We start from the raw sequence: 21642 nt of genomic DNA, 5'->3' as shown, positions 1-21642 counted from the left end.
GGAGGACCGGGCCCGGGGATACGATGTTTCTCCTCTGCACAACACCCCCCCCCCCACCACCATCACACACAACCTAGCGTGCCCACGGCTCTGACCCCCCCCCCCTCGCGCGTTTGTCGGATGCGACCGAAAATTCGACCGGAACACTATATAATATTATTACGTTGTTATATAATAATAATAATATATACTGCCCGACGTGGCCTGTTTTTGTATCCACCCGCAGCTGCTATATTGTTATTATAGACGTACGTCGTATCTGCAGATCGCTCACTGTCGTAGTCAGCGACTTTCAACCGTCGGGCGTTTAAGACGTCGCGTTTTTTACGCTCCGGGAGAGCCCTCCGATTACCGCGGTAAGTGTACCACACAGTGTGTCTGTCCGATGACAAACTGCAGCCGGCGACTGCTGCGGACATGTTGATAATATCTATTCGGTTTCCAACGCTGCAGGTATATTATAATAATTATAAACCGACAACCCGATGATTGGTGCTTGGAGACTACAACAGTATCTCCACCGATGCTACGCGATCGCTCCGATATCCAGGACTTTGTTCTGCTCTGTCCTGCTGCGATCGATTTCGCTGACCCACAAATCCTCTGCTGGATCTCAGATCTCAAGTTAGTCTGCATTGCGGGAAATCCCTGTAATAGAATTACCGCATCCTATACATAACTTGTGTCGGCAACTGTGGCGAGTTAGTTGAAATTCGGTTTAGAACACACACGTTGAGGACCCCACATAGACTACAACTCCAGTCCCTTATTTGAATAAATAAATTATACGATTTCACGGGCGTCGGCTATAATATTAATATTTTATCGATTCGGATGCTGCTGGTAGGTATGATGTAGGTGCTTTGGTTGTCCAGTTGTTGACCTCGTGTATGGCGTATATCAAAGTCTATTATGGACTCGCCGCCGCGAGTTACTGCAGAACGGAATCGTAAGTGGCGCACACAACAATATAATAATACCGCGATTGTTCGGTGTACCTACTGCAGTCGTTGAGTAACACATCACGATCGCATTATTATACGATATTATGTGGACGTCCCAATCGAGAAGAGTTCGAAAAAACTATATACGACGACTACCTACGGTCCCGGAGTAGGAGTGTCTGCATCAATATAATAATATTATTTTATTATTATGGGCCTGTGTAACGGGACACGAAGTCGTAATCAGCCGCGAATTATAACTATACGACGGCGATGTAATTATAATATATAATATCATTATTGTTACGACGATATAATGACGTACGTTCGGACCTTTAAACGAAATACCGACCACCACGCAAGTCATTTGATCGATTGTACTAGGCGGCTGCTGTTGTACGTCGTGGTATATAGGTAGGTACCGACAATTACCTAGGTATGAGATACTAATTAACTCGACTGTTGCGTAACTCCATGCGCGCGGATATCGGTCATTAGGACTTGGGGCTATCGTATTAATATTATATTATAATCTGTTATAAATATTATAATAATCATTCTACACTAGCTGTAGCACCTATTGAAGATGATGTTCACTCGCGCCTACCCGTCTGACCGTGTCTCAAATCCATATGGAACTTCACCCAGCACACTTGTTGACGTCTACAATATCACTGCAGTTGCAACTGCTGTTCCTCGCCGCTCTCGACGACAACACTATAATTCCGTAATAATATTATCGTCTGACCGGTCACAGTCGTCGCCATAATGTGCGATAATATCGGATTAACGTTAATAATTTATTCGATGAAACTCGCCCCTGGAGTACGATATTTTTACAACAGTCGTGGGGTCCTGTATTGTATATAGTATAGCGATCGAATATATAATAACATAATGTATGTTAAATTTCCCAAGTGACCGAATAAAACAGCGCAAAACTCGCCGTCGTTTCTCGTTAATAATATTATATATTATAATCTAGGCGGATTATATTATTAATATTGTCGTCGGTCCTGTGCATATTTTATCGTAGGCACTACTGCAGGTCGTACTGCAGGGCCGGCGCTATGCAATTTTTAACGCGGGGGTGGGGTGATCTAGTATTTGCTGGCTGAAATTTAATTTGTGCCGACTGAAAAATGACGACCAGTAATTTCTTAAAACGAACTATGTGACTAGGTGAGATGCGCTAAAATAATTAAAATTTAAGAATATTAGTCGAGTAGTAAGTTTTAAGCATGAGTCTGAGAAACATATTATTTTGCGGTCTACGATCGTAACGAGTACAGTAAAAACAGTTATAGATTGATTCGTGTCTGTGACTTCACATGGTATTCTGCAGGTTTCTATTCTCGCGAAAGTTGATTTTCAACAGGTCGTCCTGCGCAAACTCGGCTCCGTGAAACACCGCGGCAACTACATTTACAAAGTTCAATCGTTGGATGCGTTTAAAAAGTAATTATCACGTTCATGGCGGAGCAAAAAAAAAAACCATTAATTATTCAAATGACAGTCTAAACGCCGAATAAGACTAACAGCTGTTGTTGTACAAAACGAGTTAGGGATAGGTAGAGGTGTACTCGGTTAATTAAAAAGTCGTTTTTTTTTTTTTTTGCTACCCACCGAGTGAAAATTTATTTCGTAGTTTTTATTTATTCATTTCAGTTTTGTTTTCCTCGATATCTAAGATTCCGACCCGTCGCAGTGTAATATATATAATATTATTATGTTTAGTTTCTCAGACCTTTGCGCGCCCGTGGGAACGGACACGTATTCCTCCGCGATGGACTTCAATATTATACCCGACGACGAGGGAAATCGATTTGCGCAATCGTACAATATTCATACCTACATTATATAATAATATATAATTGCACAGTCTAAATCGAGTTACAGTATTGTTATCGAAACACCTAACGAGCCATATATTATTATATTGTTCGACCCGAAGAAATTTGCTGCTGCAATGAATTTACGATTTTCATATCGTTATTGTTTGTCTGTTCGTTTGATTGATGCAATGTATATAATATTATTATAGTCGTCGTCGGATAACGCATGACAGCATAATTACTCATAATATTTCGATAGTAATTGGCATAAAAAAATAATAATGATAATAAATACAAATATTGTTCCGTACAGAGACTTACATCATTATTATATTATGATAATATTGTCGTGGGTTAGATATATCCGATATCGCACGATGACTACAATTATTATATACAGCAGCTAGTCGGAATAATATGACTAAATGTAGAAAAACATTCGTAATAAAGACGACAGCCGGTTGAAGGTGGTCACTGCGGTTACGGTAACTAATATCTATAATATCATGATATCCTTTGATCCTGGTCCGGATATTCGTGTCGATTTCAACGCATGTCGTCCCGAAGATTTCGATGTAGTCGCTTTGCTAAGAATTATTTGTTTCTCTATTGGTTTTGGTGCCCGAAAACTACTCTCGACGTAGGTCTACTCTTAAAATCGTGCGCCGATTATCATTATTATTATATTATTAACATTTTATTATTGTTATGAATTGTGTTACGTGATGCAATATTGACCACGATCATCCGTATGGCGATATCAGTTTTTAAGATAACTGTTTCATCGTCTGAAATTATTACCGTAGACTTGCGGCTAGACGTACAATTATTTATTATATAACGAAAATAATTAATTGCCGGAAATGTTTGGTAAGACCTCCGAGAGGGGGGCAGGGGGCTGACTTCCAAATTGTTTTGCGCCTAAACATAATACGCACAATCACTTTTACATTACAATGTGTGAATATTTCATACTGTGCACGTCGTGCAATACCATATCAGCAATAATTATGTCTAAAGACGATAGTCGATATTAATAACAATGCATTTTATCGAATACGTAAACGTCCACATACCTACACCAACCAGGAATCAATTTTTTTGTTTAAAAATATCATTATAATATTATACTAATGTTATTCGTGAAAATAATATTAGTACAACATTATTATAATAATATTATAATATTATCATTACAAAATGCTAATAATCATTTTATAATGTTATGACATAAGCATAATACGGTTCGGGACTTGTAGAAATTACATAATAATATTATAATCTGTATTGGACGTAGACGGTAGCAGACGGTACGAGTACGTATTTTTAAGAACGTTAGAGGAATTTAATTTTGCATGATATTTATTTAGGGTATTCGAATGGAAATGTAATTATTATCTTATAGTTGAACAACTAATAGCAACACAAAGAGATAGAAGGATAAAATAATATAAGTTGTAAACATCGAATATTTTAGGGAGGCGATATGAGCTCACATTTTTTAACTTTTGTACTTTTCTTTGCCCAACACTATTTTGCATATTATAAGTACGCTCGTATATATATTTAACCATAATACAGTATCACGGGTCAAAATTCACGAGGGAGATGCTGCAGAGATCGTATATAATATAACGATGGAATGTCTTGTGTGTGGGAAGTTGAATAATATTTTAACAGACGGAAAAGGTACGGCCAATTATAATTATTATTAAATATAATGATGAAGAGAGGTTTTTTTAATTTCTTTGTCTTTCCTCGTTTCTTATTCTACGCGACCAGCTCGATATAATAATATATTATGCTCAGTCATATAATAGTGATAGTCTACAACAAAATCAAAAAAAAAAAAAAAAATGTTTTAAAATTTTACAAAAAATTTCTCATAGAACGTGAGGCTCGGTGAAGCTCAGGTTTTCACTCAGCTCATGGTCGTGTAGGCGTCTGAGCTTGTCATGAAATAATATTGTTTAAATGTATAACATAGTATCGAATGTTTCGGATGCAGTACAAAGATATGTATAATTATGGCCATTGGACATTTTTGGACGGTCATACTTATATAATAATATAGTTAACAAATTTGTCCTACGTGGGTAGTTGCGCGTGTTTGCGTTTTATAGCTGAAAAGGTCATAAAACGTCTAATGACGTGAATGACATAAAAGCGTAAACAGTACCTAGTAAAAAATATAAAAAAAAAATTGGTCGAAACGCGTACTTAAACAACAATCTACCAACTACATTATAGTATTGTAAAATTACGACACTGTCGTTTTGTCGTGCAGACGTACCTACGACAAATTTGTGATTTGTAAAAATGCACTTTCGGAGAAAGGTCAGCGAACACCAAAATGGCGTATAAATTATATGTATTTTAATTTTAAATCGTAAACTTGGTTTGTTAATATTTACGACCGAAATTCGGATCCACCGTTGACGTTTTTGTGCGTACGTATCATCATTAGTCGAAAATAATATGTTCACGAAAATTTGAACGGACACGATTCCACTTATACCGCGATCGTAAAAAATGTAATTTTTTTTTTTACTTGAAAATATTGCAACTAACCTAACTGGTGACACGCAGCCAATGATCTCCGCGATGATAGCCGTTGATGTACGTCCATGTCATAATGATATTAATAAAAATTTACTTATTTACAGGGGGATTTGTGTAATGCCGATTTGTTCATTTTATTTCGTCGGATGTACACCGCTGGCGGTGTTTACCGTCGAACAAGCACCATAAAAAACCCGAGAGACTCGTGTGCTCGCCGGCGCACGCGCGTGTACCTATGTCAAGGACCGCGAAGCGAGACTCGGAATCGTTAAGGTCTATACGACAATATACGAACATGCATAAATCTACACGTTATTGTAAGGCAAAATATAAAAAATAACAACACGTCCAGCACAGGATAGCAATATTATAAGTCACGAGATTTCAATCGACGTTGTTCGGTGCACGCGCACATGTGTTTGTGTGACGTAGTCGTGTCGATAGACCGTTCTAAATATAGGTAGGCTACGACAAAATACTGCGTTAGATGCATCGGTGCATCGGCGCTTGTTGCATATCGGTGCGTGGTGCATCGATGCACCGGCATTGTGCAAGACGCGCCGCGTGTATAGGTTTCCAGTACACCGCAACCAGACAATTTATATAACTCGGGGCTGGGGGTCGGTCAGGATACCTACAACTCCTGCAATGTTCTCGGAAAAAATCGGAAAACTTGTGTTTCTAGGGTTATGTAAATTAAATGCCCGAACATAATGAGAACAAAATGCACAATATTACTATTATCCCGTAAGAAAAATGTACCCCGGATTACAATACTGTTATAGTGCGGCTAATGCCTGGTAAATGTGATCATAATGTTATTGTTAGTATAACATATTTGATATTGTTCGTTGGAATGACATTAATTTCCGCGAGGACGTATTTAATATTATAATCTACACACACAAGCACGCACACAATAACTACCATGGGTATTATGAAACAAATTTTAACCCATTGCAATTGATTGGACGTTTAATCGCTTTTTATTTGTTATTAGCACCGCACAATCACAATAATATAGTTTAATACGCGTATTCACATAACTCGATGCGTTATTGCGGGGACACGAGGGTTATATTGTTGTTTAATATATTTTTTTATGATTTATCCAATTTACAATAAATTACCACTCATTTCACCCGTTATCGTCGAGTTTTTTTTTTTTTTTAGTTATATTACACACTTATACGATTTTGTTTTTTACCATTGGTATTATTTTCGTTCACGCGACGACTAAAAAATTACATCATACGCAAGCGCAGTCAAACGCTTTAATATAATATTATTATGTCGTTCTACAGGAAACTAAAATTCTATTTTAATTTTAATCACGTAAAATAAAAATGTTAAATCTATAACAATATACCTTTGAATTATTCTTGACCTAAAACTCAAATACCCCTGCAAAAACAAAAAAAAATTTGGAAAGTACCAATATCTAAGAATAGCAAGTACAAATATTTGGTTTTGGATTCAAATACTTTTTTACTGAGAAATCGAATACGTATTTCAAATAATTTTCTAAATAAGAGTCCGTACTTGCACACGCTGGAAAAGTATGTTTTACAAGATTTCTGGCCATAACGAGAACGATTTCCATCGCCTGTCGGCGGCACTCGTCATCGGAATATCGTATGAAAGCTGCTGAAACTGGAAAGCTCCGTTATTATTTTTATTAATAAAATAACGTTTCACGCGGAGGTGCGATTGTGATCGTTGTGTTTGTTTATTTTTTTAACGCCTCGAAACGGTGAGCTTACCCTCGGAGAAGTGTAAGTTCCAGTGGTATATGCAATAATATAATATTATATACCTACACAGTTGATGTGGCATATTATTATTATTACTTTTGAGTACAAGTGAAGACTTTTCGAAATAAATTATGGAAAAAAACTGTTGGGTGTATCTCTATTCCGGGAGATAATTTAAAAATACGAAACGAAAAACTTCACGCGTGGCCGACGATGCGCATTTCTCGTGACTCGAAAGTACAAAAATAAAATGCCAAAAATAAAATAACAACTGATAAAAAAAAAAAAAAAATAAGATAGAAAACAATCACGAAAAGTTTTTGGAAATAAAGACCGAGACTTTGTAAAGTTTTTAGACTTGTTCTTTTCTGTTTCTTATTATTGTTGTATTTATTATTCCCACCAAATGAGATCTGTATTATTGCTATTCTTTTTAGCACACTTTATAATGAACGCGTACTGTCCGTAACATATTTGACATTATATTGCATTTTCCTAAGTTACTTAGAATATAACCTACCGAAAAACAACCCAAACAAATTCATGGTATGTGGTATGTGCTAATAATCACACCTAATACCTATTACAGTCGTTTGAAAATGTTTGAAAAAAAAATTATGAAATAATACGAATCGACCGTTTCTAGTTGTAAATAAAGTATATTATTAGGTACCTATTTCACGCGCTGTCAAAGTTAAATCAATTATATAAAATGAAAACCAATTCATTTTTTTTTTCATACACATATAGCTTTGAGCAATAACTGAAGTGCCTGCCTATAGTCATGTTTATTTATAAACTAAATTAATGCCATAACTTCAAACAATTTTCAGAAATGGGGAAATCTGTCAAAATATAATGATAACATTATCGTTTTTTTGTTTGTTCGATACAAATCGAAAAACGAATTTTTGAAAAAGTCAATAATCTATTTTTTCGATTCAGGGTGGGTGACGAGTCCCTCATTGTTCTCGGGATGACTTCTTGACAACCCAAACTATAATAATATGTTAAAAACTAACTTTTTGAAGTATTGAAAAAAAAAATCAGGCGAATGTGAAAATAAAATTACACAAATTGCAATAATTATTGCAAACGATAACATTATCGAACGTACATCGTTTAAAATGAACGGTTATAAAATTGTAGAAACGTACTTAGGTACGGCTAAATGTATATAAATCGGGAAAACCAAACGGATTTTTTTTATTTAACTATTCATAATTTTCTTAAATGTCGGTCGGTGGTTGTTGGCCACGAATTATACACTAAGTAAATTCCGCCCGTCACGCGAACCCAAAGTAGTTGTGTGCCCCTCCCTCTCTCTCGGGATTGCGGATTTTGTTTTGTTTTATTTATTTATTTTTTCGTATAATGTTATGTAAATGTTTGGAAGTAAGGCAATCTAATATTTTATGTCCCACTTGCGGGTTTTGGGCGTGTTTTCCCGATAAAGGTCCGACGGTGAAAAACTATTTTCGCCCCTTTTTTATTATTACTATCATCGTTATTTTATTTTATATTTTTAATTACAATTTTGAATAGCCCCTGGAATCATGGATATTTTTCGTCGACAACCAAAATGTCCGTGTTATTTTCCAATTCATTTTATTATGGTCGTCGCTGTCGCTGTTGCTGCTGTTGTATTATTTATTCATTCTCTCCTTTGTGTTCGCTGTCAAATATATTATTATTATATCGTGTTCCACATCGACTACAATATCATAATATACAAGTCAAACGCAACATTATCATAATCGTTTTACGTAAAAACATGGAAGTGAAAGAATATGTCAAGCGTGTCAAGGTTTCCCCGGGTAATCTCGCTAAATTAAATCGCGTTTATCTGATTTAGCCCCTAACAAACGCGCGTTATCTTTTCGTATCTCAAACCATTTAATTACAGTTTGCGTATTCGCGCAAACGAGTGGATGAGCACCATAATGATAATATTATTATCGTTATTATAATATCATCCGACGGACATTTTTATTAACGAATAATAATATTATGTTAGATACCTATATAAAAGTATTACGAAATTTTCGTGCGCAGGCAAGTGAAAAAAAGTACGATTGTTGTTTTGAAGTTAGAATTTAGAATCATTTTAATCATGTAATATTGTGTACCCACAACACGATTGTTTGAAAGTATTATAATTATTCTAATTTTTAATGTAAACATAATGATATGTATTATTAAACCATATGATTACTAGGGCTTAGATTTTGTAGCAAAATATTTCCTTAAAAAAGCATTTTAAGCAGCAAATATCAAGTTCTACCTATCCACTATCCTTCGAAAAAAAACGATTGCAATTTTCTAAAATAAATTTCGCTACTTAACCATCAGCTTCCTCTAACTTACAGTGTTTTTCTTCTAACACAGTTTTTCGTGAAAATTATGTAAAAATGAAGTAATAAAAAACCAAATAGGAAAAAAGCACATTTTGTGAAAAAACCAAAATAAAGTTTACTTCATTCAAATCAGTACGATTGAAGACGTATTTATATGTAAGAATTATCTTTCTATCACACCCCCATCAAAAGAAGCGTTTGCTAAAAGATCCTAGCCCTAATGATTACCCATACGTTTATACGAATTTATTATAAAATGTTATAAAAACAATTCTATCGTATAATAATTGAAGGGTATATCATAAATAGGTACTTAAAATATGAATATAGTATCCCTGTTGATATAACAGTAATTATTTATTTATGACTCGACAACGAAAAGGTAATATTGTATTTGTCACGGTTGAAACAATAATAATGTGACAGCACTGCAGCACTGCAGCAGCAGCAGCAGCAGCAGCTGTAACCGATAACCATATTATTAATACTGTTTTATACCGAAATAATATCACGTCGTTTTAACAGGTCACCGCCGGGTTTGATTTGATTAAAATTTATAATCGTTCGAAATCGATCACTCGTATCAGTAAATTCCCGCGGGACAGCTGGAGACGGCGTCCCGTCTAGGGGGCGGCAGCTCGCACGCAGCCAATTTCGTATATAGTCTGTTGCGGTGTACAACTCTATTACAGAAGGAGATTATTATTATTATTATTAAATAGTATACGTCGCCTAGTCCCCGAGGGATCATCGTCGAGATTACGTGAAGCCCCGTGTGCCGGGTCTGTCGAGTCTTGAGTTTCGTGATTAAAATCTATATTATTATGCGAGCACACTTGACAACGCGTCGTGGTGGTAATACAACGATAAGTCGGAACAAATAATATTCCATCTCCTCGGCCCCTCCGAACTACGTGTGGTCGGGTTACATATTATTATATCGTCGTATTATAATATACTCACATCGAATAGACGGACGTGCGTAAATGGCTGTTATGGTGGAAGCCTATTATTTCGTGCGACGGTTGAAGAACTGCGCAGCTGTATCCGTGACGAAAATTACAACAATCTCATCGGAGGGTGTGCGAAACCGTTTCCACCTCCAAAATATAAAATCATTTTTTATTTTTTTTTTAAACGCTATTATTATTATTTCCTTTTTTTATTTACACGAGTAATATGTAGGTAATTACAGCGTTGATTACGTCGATGCTCATAAATCTATAATAATTATCAAGGATGTGAATTTAATGCTATAAAAAACCTTAAAAAATGACAAAAAAATTCAATAAAATATGCACTTAAAATGCAAAAAGTGCAATATTAAATACCAAAAGTTATAGTACGAAATTCACTTAAAATGGTTTTTCAATTTAATTTATATAATTATATATTGAAATTATAGGATATTATACATTAATTAGTACATTACATTTTACATGTATAAAAATATGTTTATTTAATAAAAAAATTAAAAATTAAAATTATTAATCGAACAACTTAATCTGGAAATTCGTGACTGATATACGATGTGCCACAAATATCTTATCTGGTAATCACTTATCTAGCAATTGCCTTATTTTATCGACGTATCTACAGCCTGTGTGCAAAAACAAAAAAAAAAAAAAAAAATGTTTTTCAAGCATGTCAATTGACGGAATTTGATTAAAAATACCGAAAATTAACTAAAAAAGGAAAATATGAATTAAAAATGCAAAATAAAAGTGTCATAAATTGATTCATAGTTACTTAATTAAAATGATGTACTTACAAAGCTACGTTTCGCAATGATGAAAAAAAAATGCTCTTTCCTACGAATTCACATCCCTGATAATTATCATCAATGATTTGCACTTTTAGCATTGAAAAGGTTAATTTTTCCGCCGAACGATCGGTGCAATATTCGAAGAATAATATTACAATTATTATTTTGGAGCCGAGTGCAATTTAATGGACTAAAAGCGAGGCGGAGTTGGCGAAGTAGAGTGAACAGAGTATGCCTTTGAGGGGGGGGGGTGACTCTGACGTGATTTAGAACCTCAGAGAAGACAGACTCGCGCCGCCGCTGCACTGTAATATCATTACATTATTATTTATTTTATAGCTACCAGTCGCGGTATACTCGGGTAGTGCGGTAAATTTATAAACGTATACCCGACGGGGACCGCGGTAACCGACCACTGCTGCGGCCGCCGACGATGCTTATCGTAATGAATAATACAGAGTTTTAGTGTTTTGCACGCCACTCTTATTATTTACTATTTACACGATTTAAACCCCGAAGGGCCGCCGCGTGTTATGCTACGCGATTATCATTATTTTTATCGAAATTGATATAATATGATCAAATTATATTATGCGAAGACGTCTTTATCAGTGTGAAAAAAAAACGCTTCTCGCGGGCTTGGGCGCGCGATAAAAGATCAAGGATCTTTTGTGTCGCTGTGGAAGTTCTATAATATTATTAGAGGTACCTAAATATATTGTGTTTTATACGTATTACAATAATATTATTATATTATAGGTGACCAAGGTGAGTTGGAAATAAAATCTCGGCACGCGTTTTCGATAATAGTGTTCGGCACGCGATTTCGGCGTTATATTTAATACCTATAATAATATGTGCACATTATCCACCTCTTTTAATGGTTTTGCACGGCTGAACACAATTATTATTACCATTAATGTTTAGCATATTATTATTTATTATATAGGTATTATGGGTGAACACAAGTACAATCGGATGTAATCCGACGTGGTTTTAACGTACCTACCTATATCATTATATTATAATATTCTAACGACTAATAACGCATAAATAAACCAATAAATCATGTTTTATAGAAAAATACCTGCAACTGGAAGATAGGCAGTAGCAATTGGGTCGGGTTCGGTTGTAACAATATATTAGTAGTACTATCGAATTCGAATTTACGATTAAGCGTTAAAAATGAAACAGACGTCGAAGAAGGGCTCACTGCAACAACAAGGCAAGTAGCATTTTACTGATCGTTCGGGACGAGTGAAACAATATTCTTTAGGTTTCTCATTATAGGCGGGAAAAAATTCATTTTTAGGTACCTGTTTTTTGTCAAGTCTACAAATTCGTAATGAAGACGCTCTCAACTCGGTCAACACCGTAAAAATAAAATAGTTTCATTAAATAATCCCAATGTAATATTATTATCTCGATTATTCATTATTACTGACAAATAAGAATATCTCTCAAAAACGTAAAATACGCTGAAAGAATCGCTCGCATACCGAAAGAAAAAAACGGTGTCACCGCTATGATAAAAATATGCAATTCTTTTTCAAATCGAGTGAATCTTACTCATTATCATAATATGGTAAATGGTTATTGGTTATTATGCTACTCACGAGCTGGTAACCGCGATATTTTCTGTCGGTCGGCGGTGACCGTTTTTCTTCGCGTCCGACCACCTGCTTCCGATTCTCGATGGTTCCTTACAATATTCCTTAAATCGTTCGCGGTATACTCGGTGAGCGGTCTACCACGTTTGTATCGTCCTGGTAGAAGGTCGATCTGAGGAAACAATGTAAAGTTTATATTTTTTTTTGCCTGTAGTTGGTGTGCAGTTTAGTGAAATAAATGAGCTTTTTCAAAAAAATAATATATAATTTTTTTGTTTCACACGGACAAAATATGCGACGACGCGGTAAGGTATGGAGGTGGGAACCCATACGACGTTTTATACCTTATCTCGCGTGCGATTTTGTAAAACTGAATAAATGTAAAACGGGGGGCGGCGAACCACGATACGCGACTTGGTACCTATCTCGGTGACCGCACGCAGTGTCAACCGACACAATATGCGACTATTGCGTCCTTGAACTTCACTGGCCCGAGGAGCGGCGCTGGTCTTGGCAACCGGTCGCGTCGGGAATGCCGGCTGCTGCGACCGTACGATTATTTATTGACTACCTACCTACCTATAGGTATATGTTATGTTACATTGTTTTTTATTCAGCATTTTTTTCTTCTTCTTCTTCTCGACGTTCTTCGCGTCGTCCCCGTATGATGATATAGGTAGGTACCTCGACCGAGCGATTCCGATGATATCGCGTGTGACGTTCTCGCGAGAGACACAAAAAAAAAAAAGAGAGAAATGTAAACACAAAAAAACGTTTCAATTTCACTCGGTCCGGCGGCGGACGTATCGGCCATCGCGCATTCCGTCGCGTCGTCCGCCGCCCACCGATTTGCGGACAAACTACATAGAGACTCGCGTATAATGCTATTATATTATTATCGCCATTGTTATACGCGTACGTATGTATAAGCGTTCGACGACCGTATAATGTAATACATAATGTCACGTATAGCGTGTGTGTAGTAACTGTGCAGTGCGCATAGTATAATATTATTGTGGTCGCTTGAAGTTATACAAACACGACAAGACACTTTGTTACTTGTTACGGAGGCTGCAGCTGGCGCAGGTAGTATAGTCACTGTAAAATACGCAGTAACGTTTTTCGTTTACGTGAAAAAAACAGTATTCCGAATCACAAGCGATTGTGTTGAGGATTGTGTAGGAGCTCCTTCGGTTCGAGTTCTACGGGGGAGAGTAGAACTGGGCCCCTGACACTGAAAACCGTCGTCGACAAAATTATATTAAAATCATAATTATTTAACGTTACGCAGTATAATATTATTCCGTACGAGAATTTTTTTAAATTCGAATCGACTTTCGATGTTATACCTAATACGCGATAATACGTAGGTTAGCTTAAACACACTTGAAATATTTTCGGTTTTTTTTTTTAACATTTAGTATTGCGCACAGAAACAATATTTGTAGACACCTTCAACGAAAACAACTTGCTCATAATTCGTCGTCCTTTATACTACTTGACATACAATTAATCACGATTATCCTGAACACGAGGAAGTTAATCATTTAATTTTTTTTAATTTGCATATCACAGACTCCGATATAGGTACAAGGCACAAGTATATAACAATAGAATAGTGTTTTTATGAATAAGTACAAAACAAATAATTGACTAGATGCTTTTATCTATGAAAACATTGTATAATAAGTACCTATAAGTATTTACAATATTTATTGATCTTAGTATTTTTAGCAAACATTTCTTCACAATATAGTTCTATAAGACTATATTTTTTCAACAACTTATTCGATTTACTATTTAGTACGTTTCTTTTTAAATACTTTAGTGCTTTCATTCATATTACCTAGGTATACTGACGAAATAATAGTATACACCTACCTAAAATACTCATTAAAAATCAATAATGTCTTAATTCAAGCAGCTTGTGAGTAGGTAGTGTTTTATAAGTACTTATTTACTACTGACGTAGTCAAGACAAATCGAGCACAGATGGCATACAGTCAAAAAGTTTCTATGCTATTTTTTTTAAATACTTTCCAATGCGATTTATCAATTCTAAACTCCTCGAACCTTAAATGATATGATAAAATCATAGTAATTTATAGCATAAGTAGCTAATATTGTTTATCGTGTGCACCAAATACTATGATCCCATGGGGCGTCACAATAATATTAAAAGAAATTCGAAAATACGTTTTAAAACCATATTGAAATAATATCAGCTATGAGCGTCCTGCCTGCCTACTTTAGGATATTAAAAATAAGTTCGTTCGCATAATAATACAGTCAATATTAGTCGTATTATATTATGAAAAGTAGGTAAACGAATAATATAATAATATATAAAATCTTATTTGTTACAATATACTACTTAGATGAACAATATATTACGCATCGACGAATGTACACACACGTGGGAGCAGCTAATAATACGGATATACAATAATAATAATAATAATAATAATAAAAAAAATAATGATAATAAAAATAATGATAATATAATTCGAAATAATGACGAGGAGGTGAAAAAAAGAGTAAACACATAGGCACACTATTAACACAACAAACGAAGACCGGAAGACCGGAAGTAAAGCTTTTCGTTAACCGTAGTTGCTGCAGTTGTATTATTATATAGTCGTGTACCGTAAATACTGAATAATGATAAAACTCTGTCGTTATTCCACGAGGAAGTTCGACGTCAAAGTAATAATTATATTATAATTATATCATTGCACTATAAGTCTTCATACTTCATATAAAATATAGTTTCGAGTTCTCGGTATTTAACAAACATTAATTGTCTCGTTGATTCGATCGTACAATAGTTGGTAGGTACCTTATACATATCTGCAGACGCCACCGCCCCCGCTATGACCCTTCTCCATAGGAAAGCTCAGTTAAAAAAAAAAAAAATATTAATTTTCCGAACACACATACACACACACAGTGATGTTATAATACAGCTAATAATACGGATAATAATAATAATAATGATATAATATTCGGAAATAATGACAAGTAGGGGAAAAAAGAGTAAACACGTAGGCAAACTATTAATACAGAAAATCGATACAAGTGTGGAAGACCGGAACAAAAGCTTTTCGTTGACCGTAGTTGCTGCAGTTGGATTATGTTATAGTAAATACTGAATAATGATAAAACGAGGAAATTCGACGTCAAAGTAATTATAATATTATAATTATATCACTGCACTAATAAGCCGTAATACTTCATATATAATATATATAATATATACATTATACACGTTCCAATTGCTCGGCATTAAATAAATAATAACTGTCTCGTCGGTTCGACCGTACAATAGTATCCAATCTGCAGGCGCCACCAAACCCCCCGCGACCCTCTTCCAGGGAAAACTCTGTTTAGAAAAAAAAAATCAAACATTTCCGAAGACACACCCACACACACACAGTGATGTTGTAATACAACTAATAATACGGATATATAATAATAATATACCCACGTGATATAATTCGGAAATAATAACGAGGAGTGAAAAAAAAAGAGTAAACATATTATAGGCGGGCACACTATTATTACAACAAATCGATACAAGTGCGGAAGACCGGAAGAAAAGCTTTTCGTTTACCGTAGTGGCTGCAGTTGTATTATATTATAGTAAATACTGAATAATGATAAAACGAAATCGTCATCCGTCGGGCCTGGAAATTCGACGTCAAAGTAATAATAATATTATAATTATATCACTGCACTATAAGTCGTCATATTTAATATATACAGGGTGTAACAGATAAAACTGACTTCTGAAATAACTTTTGTTCTAATCAATATTTAAATTCCTTTTTTATATATTATATAATTTATAGTCACTTGCGTTATACATATATTATACAAACAATTATTTTTATTTTTTAACATTGAAAATAAAAATTTTAAATTCTATTTAAATTGTTTTGGATATATTCGAAATAGCCAATTTGTGAATCTGATTATAAGAACAATTTCGATGGTAAAAATATTTATCCAGGTCGAGTAGTTAATTGTTTAGAATTTTTTTAAATATCAATATTTGTGTGATTAAATAAATTTGGAACGTAATACATTTTTAGAAAATATTTTTTTTTGGAAATTAGCTGACATGAGTATATTTCTTAAATTATTTACTAATCATATAATTTTAACAATTTTTGTCATCCGTTTAAGTACCATTTTTTTTTTTTTTCATCAAGTATTTCTGTTACACCTTGTATGTACGCTCGAGTTATCGGTATCAAACAAACATTAATTATCTCGCTGGTTCGAATGTTCAATAGTAGGTAGGTACATATCTGCAGACGCTACCGCCCCCGCCGCGACTCTCCTCCGCGGGAAAACTCCGTTTAAAAAAAAAAAATCGTAATTTTCCGAACAAACACACGCACACAATGATGTCGTATAATAATATGACGGGGATGAAAAATACCATTTATATAGCTCGTCGTCGCCGGAAATTGCGTCGCATCGTTTTCGATTACGAACCGTCGTGGGGCGAGTTATTTGACGTTGTGATGTCGCACTATATTATATTATTATTATTATTATTATTATTATTATTATAATATATTATTGTTAACGACTCCGATGCGTCACAGCCTAAATAGACTTAATGGGATTTCTTTCTATGATCTATTACCAGCCCTTACCTAGGGGCGAAGAGGTTGTACGACTACGTGCTCGGAGGTGGCGGTGCAATATCACGATAGGAAGGGGGGGGGGGCGAGCGATGTATCGCGAAAATGTCGTCGGCGTTGCCATGACCTCAGCGCCTATTAATGATAATAATATTAAAATAATAAATTATAGTGAGAAACCGGTTAGGTGGTAGTCGCACCGCACACGAGAGTTTTGACAAAACAATAATTAAGATAAAAATACGAACGACCTGCTGGAAAACGCACCGCTTGTAGTGCCTACCTATAATATGCAAATCAACCTATATACAGAGTGATTCACCGAGCATGCTCACATCCCATTCTTTCCTCTAATAACGAATTTGTTCAAACTCTGTTTTTTTGAATTTTCAAATATTCTCAAATTCTTGACTATTTTGTACTACTTAAGGAGCGTCCTGTAGCAATACAAACATCTATATCTAAGAGAACCCTCCTTTCTTACTGCAAATTATTAAGCAGGCAATCTTCTTGAAAATGTTGATCTAAATCAAAATTCAAAAACTTCTAGTTTTAATTTTGATAATTCAACAATTTCAGAAAAACTATCTACTGTATAATTCATAGTCGAACAGGTGTGTTCTAATTTGCAAAACAGAAGTTTGAGGACTTCGCAGGACATTGTTCGAGCAGTAAAAAAAATCTCATCTCAATCAAATGTTGAAAACCTGCGTCGTTGAAGAAAAAATGGGCGAGCGTGCCTTGTGAATCACTCTGTATATACATTATTTTTCCGTTTTTCAGCTCGTGGGCGATAGCGTACACGTTAGTGCATGATATTATTATACGGTCAACCTAACCGGTCTGTTGCAGGACTCGCGCACAAGGAGCACCGCCATCTGCAGCAGTGTCGGACTTCAGGACCAAAATAATCCCACACCTACGTATCCTCGTCGTCGTCGTCCTCCGATCACGATTTCGTCTGGACCACGGTATAATATTATGTCTAAACATGATGTTAAATATTATATAGCAGCATACCACGATGGCGGCGGTCTGCTCGGTCGCCGATATATCGTCGCGATTTATTACGGTATCATACTATTATATGTAAAACGCATTATAATTTATAGGATACGCCAACCAACGCTGCGATAATATTATTCTCCTCAGCCTTTGCTCCGTTCGCCTACTGCACCACCCACCGAATACCGATAGCTTCATATGTGAGTGCTGTACATTTGCCAGGTAAATTTTTACCGGTAAAAGAATTTACCGTTAATTTTACCAATTTTTTTTTTACTTGTAAATCATTTTTTGCCCAAAAAAATGTTGTGTGGCTCCTCCAATCAAAAACTCCTATCCCAAATATTGCAAAGAGATATATTTTTTATCGACTGATAATAATACCAATACAATAATTTTATTATACTTATCATATTTTATATTTTCTCAACGCTGTATATAAGTAATAGTTAAAAATAAATAAACATAAATGTTTTGACTTTTGAACATAAAAAATAAATGCTATTATATGGTAATTTTGATAAATTAATTTAATTGTATTATGAAAAATTAATTATTAAAATATATTCTTTATTAGAAAGAACTAAATTTCTCAAGTATATATAACAACAGTAATAACAATCATGTTAACTAATAAAAAAGATGGCTCTAAGAATTTTTTTTATTTAACCTTGGATTCTATTTTACCATTTTACCACTTTATTGGTAAATTTACCGGTATTTTTTTCTACGTAAATTCCCCGTTTCTACGCCAATAGCGATACAATTTCGCTGCGATATACATTTTCGGAGGCAAATAATAATTATTAACATCGAACGACTGTTGTACAAACGACAGAATTACAAGAGGAAAAATAAAACGAAACTTTTCGAACCGATGATGTGTGCTCGCATCTTCGATTTTCCGGGACCGCGGGGAAAACTTTTGGCGACGAAGCACTTTCCGGGCGCGACGGTTTTCCCGTATAGCTGAACAAATAAAGCGATCGAAAACCGTCGTATTATCCTTTCGTCGACGTTTTCACATTATCGCTTTGATTTCGTCGCAATAATAATAATAATAATAATAATATCACGACGATGTATAGTACGGTTTATAATTATTATTAATTATACGGTATACAAACACACACCGACAACCCGTCACGGTGCACTAATATGACTAATGGGTTGTACCTTATATCGTTTTCTTTGACCCCGCCGCAGCAACACTACACACGGAAGAATTTCCAAACAATTCGCACCGTTTGCGACGATGATGTACATTAGCGTTTGCGAACTTTGTAAATAAATCAAACGTACGAGTTTATGAGCACCCCCACACACACACTTATGTTCGCGATAAATTCGGTTTTAACGTGTACGATAAAAACAATATTATTATCATCATTATAAAGTCACTGTAATAATATTATAATATTCGCATTGCATACATAATAATATAGTGCGTTTAATGGTCGACGATAAAACAATAATAAAATGCCCAAACTATATAAAATAGAAGTGTATTATTATTTTCCATTCCGCCAACAATATCGCGTTACAATAAGCATGGTAAACAATAATTTATAGTATTTTTATTAGAAAAATAATCATACGTTTCCATTAAATAAGTCGTAAAAACGGTCAGCGCAACCGAAGTGCCCTAATGGAAACATTGTATGATATTATTGCGTATTACTGTTTTTACTACTACAACACACATACATAAATATATAATAGCTGGGGCTCGTTGTTTACTGTTGTTGTTTGGTAAAATGTAATTTCGGTTAATTGTATTATCGAACAATATAATAAAGAACGTAATAATATATTATTATACTCGCGAATAAAAGTAGCACTTTCCAGTACGACATTATTAATGAAAATCCGCGTATGATAATAAGTGTCGAATAATTATCGGAGACGACGATAACAATCGATTGATAAAGCTATTAGATTTTAAAACGTTTATGAAAAAAAAAAAAAAAAAAAAAACAGTGCAAACTTTTTGTTCGGAGTGTCCTGCACGAAGTAGGTTTATTGTGAGATTATAGAATTAGTGTTTTCGAATAAAATTGATAATAATAAAATTTGCGTATTTACAACGTTTGAATAATAATGTAATATTATGTCACAACATCGGCGCATAGCGTATCAGCTGCAATGTGCTTAAAGTTTTTGGAAAAACAAAAGTCAGCGACTGTCTGAACCCCCCTCCCTCCCCACGATCGCTGATGACCACGACAATTAACCTACATTAATATTTCGAACGTCGTGCGTATGATATCTTACAACTTTGATAAATTACAATGTGTACATAAATTATTACAATATTTTTGTGTAATGTTTTTTTAATGACGCGAAGTCGCCTGAAAACTTCCAACCCAAAACTGTGCGATACAAAGTCGGCCCCACGAAAATATTAACCGAACTTAGCGCGGCGAATTCGTGGATCGCTGCCAAAAAACAAACAAACCGCGTAAGTAAATATTATTATACCGAATAGAAACAATAACACGAACACGAAAATATAATATATTTTCGATCCGTTTTCGCGATTCCGATATCTCACCTCCCACAACCCCCGCCCCCCTAAACCCCCTAGACCAGTCGGAGTGGATGTCGCGCTCATATTATTATTATTATTATCGTTGATATTATTTTAGAAAACCGTTTTTCGTGCGTTCTACTGGTAACAACCGCGAATACCATTAACGTAAAACGCCAAACTGCAGTCACGACACTGTTGAATGGCGGGTGACGGGTGGGGAGGGGAGTGGAGGTAGGTGGAAGGCGTTTGTATTCGGAATCGGTCGCACGCGATCATCGTTTACACACGACTACCGATCGAGCGGTCTGTTTTGGAGCGTTTCCAAGTTTCAATTTCTCGCCGAGAACCGATGAAGAAGTGGGCTTGCAAAACTTTACCGACCGCGCGTTTCTATACACGATAACAATCATTTGATATTACCGATGTCGTATTAAAAAATTCAACGGTGACAACATTTTCAACCACCTGGCTGGGCGATCCTACGGGTTTTCATCGTCTGTGGCCCCAAATTTGTGTGTAACGTTACACTGTTCAATGGTGGTTTTCATTCCGACGCTGAAAACTCGTTTCGTATCGTGACTGTCTGTATTATAGTATCGTTATTATTTACAACTGCGTTAAA

At 35.2% G+C, this 21642-nt stretch overlaps 1 protein-coding gene across 3 annotated transcripts in view; it reads right to left on the bottom strand.

Annotated features, from left to right (window-relative positions):
- The window catches only part of LOC100159263 (flocculation protein FLO11), a 127528-nt gene that overhangs the window by 46737 nt on the left and 59149 nt on the right, over positions 1–21642 (bottom strand). Inside the window, exon 2 of one of the 3 annotated variants that reach the window (XM_016803993.2) lies at positions 12834–12999. The exons of the other annotated variants lie outside the window; for them this stretch is intronic. The gene's annotated coding sequence lies outside the window, so the exon portion shown is untranslated. The remainder of the gene's footprint in view (positions 1–12833; positions 13000–21642) is intronic. 3 annotated transcript variants of the gene reach the window in all.

The sequence above is a fragment of the Acyrthosiphon pisum genome, chromosome A2, assembly GCF_005508785.2.
Source record: "Acyrthosiphon pisum isolate AL4f chromosome A2, pea_aphid_22Mar2018_4r6ur, whole genome shotgun sequence".
NCBI lineage: Eukaryota > Metazoa > Arthropoda > Insecta > Hemiptera > Aphididae > Acyrthosiphon > Acyrthosiphon pisum.
Note: the sequence above shows the minus strand (reverse complement) of the source record. Positions and strands in the feature narration are given on the sequence as shown.